The sequence below is a fragment of the Triticum urartu genome, chromosome 3 (assembly GCF_003073215.2).
Source record: "Triticum urartu cultivar G1812 chromosome 3, Tu2.1, whole genome shotgun sequence".
Lineage (NCBI taxonomy): Eukaryota > Viridiplantae > Streptophyta > Magnoliopsida > Poales > Poaceae > Triticum > Triticum urartu.
The window spans coordinates 333,438,376-333,445,975 of record NC_053024.1 but is presented as its reverse complement, the minus strand read 5'-3'; positions in this window follow the sequence as shown (position 1 = coordinate 333,445,975).

Sequence of the window (7,600 nt, the reverse complement as noted above, 5' to 3'; positions counted from 1 at the left end):
ACTGCCCCAAGTATCTGGCGGATAAGAAGGATGGCAAAGTGAACAAAGATATATCTGATATACATGTTATTGATGTGTACCTTACTAATGCTCATAGTAGCGCCTGGGTATTTGATACTAGTTCTGTTGATCATATTTGCAACTCGAAACAGGGGCTACGGATTAAACGAAGATTGGCTAAGGACGAGGTGACGATGCGCGTCGGAAATGGTTCCAAGGTCGATGTGATCGCCGTCGGCGCGCTACCTCTACATCTACCTTCGGGATTAGTTTTAGACCTGAATAATTGTTATGTGGTGCCAGTGTTGAGCATGAACGTTATATCTGGATCTTGTTTGATGCGAGATGGTTATTCATTTAAATCTGAGAATAATGGTTGTTCTATTTATATGATTAATATCTTTTATGGTCATGCACCCTTGATGAGCGGTCTATTGTTGTTGAATCTTGATCATGGTAATACACATATTCATAATATTGATGCCAAAAGATGCAGAGTTGATAATGATAGTGCAACATATTTGTGGCACTGTCGTTTAGGTCATATTGATGTAAAGCGCATGAAGAAACTCCATGCAGATGGGCTTTTGGAATCACTTGATTATGAATCATTTGATGCTTGCAAACCATGCCTCATGGGAAACAGGACTAAGACTCCGTTCTCCGGAACAATGTAGCGAGCAACTGAATTATTGAAAATAATACATACCGATGTATGTGGTCCGATGAGTGTTGAGGCTTGCGGCGGGTATCATTATTTTCTGACCTTCACAGTTGATTTGAGCAGATGTGGGTATATCTACTTGATGAAACACAAGTCTGAAACATTTGAAAAGTTGAAAGAATTTCAGAGTGAAGTGGAAAATCATCGTAACAAGAAAATAAAGTTTCTACGATCAGATCGGGGGGGGCGAATATTTGAGTTACGAATTTGGTCTTCATTTAAAACAATGTGGAATAGTTTCGCAACTCATGCCACCTGGAACACCACAACATAATGGTGTGTCCGAATGTCGTAACCGTACTTGATTAGATATGGTGCGATCTATGATGTCTCTTACCGATTTACCACTATCATTTTGGGGTTATGCATTAGAGACATCTGCATTCACGTTAAATAGGGCACCATCTAAATCCGTTGAGATGACACCATATGAACTGTGGTTTGACAAGAAACCTAAGCTGTCGTTTCTTAAAGTTTGGGGTTGTGATGCCTATGTGAAAAAGCTTCAGCCTGATAAGCTCGAACCCAAATCGGAGAAGTGCGTCTTCATAGGATACCCCAAAGAAATTGTTGGGTACACCATCTATCACATATCTGAAGACAAAATATTTGTTGCTAAGAAAGGATCCTTTCTAGAGAAGGAGTTTATCTCGAAAGAAGTGAGTGGGCGGAAAGTAGAACTTGATGAGGTAATTGTACCTTCTCTTGAATTGGAAAGTAGTTCATCACAGAAACTGTTCCCGTGATGCCTACACCAATTAGTGCGGAAGCTAATGATGTTGATCGTGAAACTTAAGATCAAGTTACTACCGAACCTCGTAGGTCAACCAGAGTACGTTCCGCACCAGAGTGGTACGGAAATCCCATTCTGGAAGTCATGTTACTACCATGATGAACCTACGAACTATGAGGAAGTGATGATGAGCCCAAATTCCATGAAATGTCTTGAGGCCATGAATTCTAAGATGGGATCCATGTATGAGAACAAAGTATGGAATTTGGTTGACTTGCCCGATGATCGGCAAGCCATAGAGAATAAATGGATCTTCAAGAACAAGACTGATTTGATAGTAATGTTATTGTCTACAAAGCTCAACTTGTTGCGAAAGGTTTTCGACAAGTTCAAGGAGTTGACTATGATGAGACTTTCTCACCCATAGCGATGCTTAAGTCTGTCCGGATCATGTTAGCAATTGCCGCATTTTATGATTATTAAATCTGGCAAATGGACGTCAAAACTGCATTCCTTAATGGATTTCTTAAAGAAGAGTTGTATATTATGCAACCAGAAGGTTTTGTCGATCCTAAAGGTGCTAACAAAGTGTGCATGCTCCAGTGATCCATTTATGGACTGGTGCAAGCATCTCGGAGTTGGAATGTATGCTTTGATAGTGTGATCAAAGCATATGGTTTTATACACACTTTCACAAAAGCCTGTATTTACAAGAAAGTGAGTGGGAGCTCTGTAGAATTTATAATATTATATGTGGATGACATATTATTGATTGGAAATGATATATAATTTCTGGATAGCATAAAAGGATACTTGAATAAGAATTTTTCAATCAAAGACCCCGGTGAAGCTGCTTATATATTGGGCATCAAGATCTATAGAGATAGATCAAGACGCTTAATTGGACTTTCACAAAGCACATACCTTGATAAAGTTTTGAATAAATTCAAAATTGATCAATCAAAGAAAGGGTTCTTTCCTGTGTTACAAGGTGTGAAATTGAGTCACACTCAATGCCCGACCACTGCAGAAGATAGAGAGAAAATGAAAGTCATTCCCTATGCCCCAGCCATAGGTTCTATCATGTATGCAATGCGGTGTACCAGACCTGATGTGTGCCTTGCTATAAGTTTAGTAGGGAGGTACCAAAGTAGTCCAGGAGTGGATCACTGGACAACGGTCAAGAACATCCCGAAGTACCTGAAAAGGACTAAGGATATGTTTCTCATTTATGGAGGTGACAAAGAGCTCGTCGTAAATGGTTATGTCGATGCGAGCTTTGATACTAATCCGGATGACTCTAAGTCGCAAACCGGATACATACTTATATTGAATGGCGGAGCTGTCAGTTGGTGCAGTTCCAAGCAAAGCGTCATGGCGGGATCTACATGTGAAGCGGAGTACATAGCTTCTTCGGAAGGAGCAAATGAAGGAGTTCATATCCGATCTAGGTGTAATACCTAGTGCATCGGGTCCAATGAAAATCTTTTGTGACAATACTGGAGCAATTGCCTTAGCGAAGGAATCCGGATTTCACAAGAGAAATAAACACATCAAGAGACGCTTCAACTCCATCAGTGATCAAGTCAAGGAGGGAGACATAGAGATTTGCAAAATACATACAGATTTGAATGTTGCAGACCTGTTGACTAAGCCTCTTCCATGAGCAAAGCATGATCAACACCAAGACTCCATGGGTGTTAGAATCATTCCAATGTAATCTAGATTATTAACTCTAGTGCATGTGGGAGACTGAAGGAAATATGCCATAGAGGCGATAAAAAAGTTGTTATTTATATTTCCTTATATCATGATAAATGTTTATTATTCATGCTAGAATTGTATTAACTAGAAACTTGATACATGTGTGAATACATAGACAAAACAAAGTGTCCCAAGTATGCCTCTACTTGACTAGCTCGTTAATCAAAGATGGTTAAGTTTCCTGACCATAGACATGTGTTGTCATTTGATGAACGGGATCACATCATTAGGAGAATGATGTGATGGACAAGACCCATTCGTTAGCTTAGCATAATGATCGTTAAGTTTTATTGCTAATGCTTTCTTCATGACTTATACATATTCCTTTGACTATGAGATTATGCAACTCCCGAATACTCGAGGAATACCTTGCGTGCTATCAAACGTCACAACGTAACTGGGTTATTATAAAGATGCTCTATAGGTATCTCCGAAGGTGTTTTGTTGGGTTGGCATAGATCGAGATTAGGATTTGTCACTTCGAGTATCGGAGAGGTATCTCAGGGCCCTCTCGGTAATGCACATCATGATAAGCCTTGCAAGCAATGTGACTAATGAGTTAGTTGCGGGATGATGCATTACGGAATGAGTAAAGAGACTTTCCGGTAACGAGATTGAGCTAGGTATGAAGATACCGACGATCGAATATTGGGCAAGTAACATACCGATGACAAAGGGAATGATGTATGTTGTCATTGCGGTTTGACCGATAAAGATCTTCGTAGAATATGTAGGAACCAATATGAGCATCCAGGTTCCGCTATTGGTTATTGATCGGAGATGTGTCTCGATCATGTCTACATAGTTCTCGAACCCGTAGGGTCCGCACGCTTAATGTTCGATGAAGATTTGTATTATGAGTTATGTGTTTTGGTGATCGAATATTGTTTGGAGTCCCGGATGAGATCACAGACATGACAAGGAGTCTCGAAATGGTCAAGAGGTAAATATTGATATATTGGACGATAGTATTCGGACACCGGAATGGTTCCGGAGCGTTTCAGGAATTTATTGGAGTACCGGGGGGTTACCGGAACCCCCCGGGGGAAGTAATGGGCCATATGGGCCATAGGGGAGAGGCAGGGCAGCCCACAAGAAGGTGGCGCCCCTCCTCCCCATGGGGAGTCCGAATTGGACAAGGGGAGGGGGCGCGACCCCCCTTTCCTTCTCCCTCTCCCTCTCCTTCGCCCTTTGCCCCTCCGGTAAAAGGGGGTCTGCATTGGACTTGGAGTCCTAGTAGGACTCCTCCCCCTTGGGGGCGCGCCTAGGCTGGCCTCCTCCCTCTCCCTCCTTTATATACGGGGGCGGGGAGCACCTCTAGGCACATCAATTGTTTCTTAGCCGTGTGCGGTGCCCTACTCCACCGTTTACTCCTCCGGTCATACTGTCGTAGTGCTTAGGCGAAGCCCTACGCGGATCACATCACCATGACCGTCACCACACCGTCATGCTGACGAAACTCTCCATTGACACTTTGCTGGATCAAGAGTTTGAGGGACGTCATCGAGCTGAAAGTGTGCAGAACTCGGAGGTGTCGTACGTTCGGTGCTTGATCGGTTGAATCGAGAAGACGTTCGACTACATCAACCGCGTTAAGCTAATGCTTCCACTTTCGGTCTACGAGGGTACGTGGACACACTCTCCCCCTCTCGTTGCTATGCATTTCCTAGATAGATCTTGCGTGATCGTAGGATTTTTTTGAAATTGCATGCTATGTTCCCCAACACGTATCACCATCACTTTTATCACCTTTACCTATCTTAGTTCGATCTTTAGCTATTTCGTGGTTTAGTTGAATAAAAGTTTTGTATGATCTATTTTTGAGTGCTAGTTTCATGATCTATGTATCTATGTAATTGAGTGAGAGTTATATGATAAAGTTTAGTTGAGATTTTGCTTATTTACTTTTTTGTTTCAATCAAAATGAAAGGAAATAATAAAAAAGGATCATATGCTAATCTTATGGTGAGTAGTGACATCACATAAGGAAAAGTATAAGTGGTAAAATTTGTTGGAAGTTGACAAACATAGCATTGGTCAATGATGCAATTCATGAAAGAATTAATAAGGGAAGAGAAGATTCACATGCAAATACACTATCTTGGACATCTTTTATGATTGTGAGCCCCCACTAAATATCTTATGCCAAAACTATTGACGTTGGACAAGGAATACAACATAATGATTTATGTTTGTTCATATTCACATAGAAGTTATATTGTCATAAATCCTTCAACATGTAGTGCTTGCCCAATATCTTTGCTAGGTAAAAATCCGCACTAAGTATAGATAGTACTTGTGCATCCAAAACCCTTAAACCCAAATCAATGTCTTGAGAGTCCACCGTACCTACCTATGGATTGAGCAAGATCCTTCAAGTAAGTTATCATCAGTGCAATAAGGCAATAAAAATTGCTTCTAAATGTGTTTAATCATTTAGTGTAAGATAAATTAAGCGTTGTATGGACTTGTGATGGCAAAGTAATAAAAGCGACAGACAGCATAATAAAGGTTGCTATTATAAGGGGCAATATAATATGACGTTCTTTTACATTCAGAGATTGTGCATACAAACCAAAAAGCGCATGACAACCTCTACTTCCCTCTGCCAAGGGCATATCTTTACTTTTATGTATTTACTTTTAATGCAAGAGTCAAAGTTTTTCCTCTATTCCTTTTTATTTTCTCTTTGGCAAGCATCAAGTGGTGGAGAAAGATCTAGGCACATATATCCAGTTGGATATGAGTGAGTATGAGTTATTATTGTTGACATCACCCTTGAGGTGAATAAGTTGGGAGGCGAAACAATAAGTCCCAATCTTTCTATGTGTCGAGTTGAAACTTATTGCTCATATATATATTTTGTGAGTGTTAGCAATCATAGAAGATTAGATGATGGTTGAGTATGTGGACTTGCCAAAAGGCTCCGGTACGTAACCCTTCCTGAAAATATAATGAATTGTAGTTGCAAAGTTGACTGAGAACATAATTTGTTGGTTTTCAATAGAGTTTATGCTTTTTTACTTCGATGTTGTGATGTATTGTTACTTGTTCATGAGAAGTTATATGATAGAGCTTTATGATAAAGTTTGTTGTTATTATAATAAGATGCATGATGCTACTATGTTCGTTTTTTTCGACACCTCTCTCTCTAAACATGTGGACATGATTTTCGATGTCGGCTTTCACTTGAGAATAAGCAAGGTCTAAGCTTGGGCGAGTTGACACGTCCATTTTGCATCATGTTTTACTACTGTTATTTATAATGTTTTTATGCATAATAATGCTTTATGGAGTAATTCAGATGCCTTTTCTCCCATAATATGCAAGGTTTACACAAAGGGAGAGAATGCCGGCAGCTGGAATTCTGAACCTAAAAAAGCTATGTTAGAGTTACCTATTCTGCACATATCCAAATGAGCTGAGCCCATTTTTTTTAGTATGTTATATATTATATCTAAGATACTCTAAATTGAATTATATGAAAAAATTGCAAATGAGCCCATAGTTTTATTGTATTTGTGAAATACGTACATATTTGTAGGAGAAATGGAGTACGCACAAAATATGGTACATACTACCAAAAAAGTAGTATGTATACTACGTAAACATTCTTAATACTACATACTCTTCAATGTGATAGATACTACCTAGAACGTATGAAGGAAAAAGTGGGAGTAACTACAACTGGTAGTAGAAAAAAAATTTGTGCCACACACACACACACACATATACGAAACTTAACTTAATTATTATTTTTATATAAATTCATTAATTTGGAAAATATATTTGTTGCTTAATTCTAAAAACGCATTGATAGCTTTCAACTAAAATGTTTTTGACATTTAAAAAATGTTCACGCATTTAAAAGAAGTCTACATGGCATTTAAAAAAGTATTAATACAATGTACCCTATCCATTTCTTTCTTTGCGTATTTTATTTGTTTGAAGTCAAATTTTCTAAAGTTTGCCCAAGTTTATATTAGAAAATATCAATATCTACAATACCTAATAAATAACAATATCTAATGATGTTCATGTCAATATTTTTTGTTTGACTTCAAACGAACACGGAGTAAAAAGAAATGGGGGGAGTAAAGCATGTCAGAATAATTCACAAAACAAATGTTTCATGCCATACAAATAAAATGTATGCCACACTTTAGAAAAACATTTATGCATTTCAGAAAATATGTTCTTGACATTTAAAAAAATCTTTGTACAATCTAAAAATGTCCGCGTAGTTTTTTTTGTATCATAAAAAATGTTTCAATGTATGCTTCAAAATTTTTTTAACACGTATTCAAAAAAGTGTTCAAAGCATGTGTTTGAAAAATATTAATCATGTACTTGAAAAATATTAAACTGTTTTAAATTTA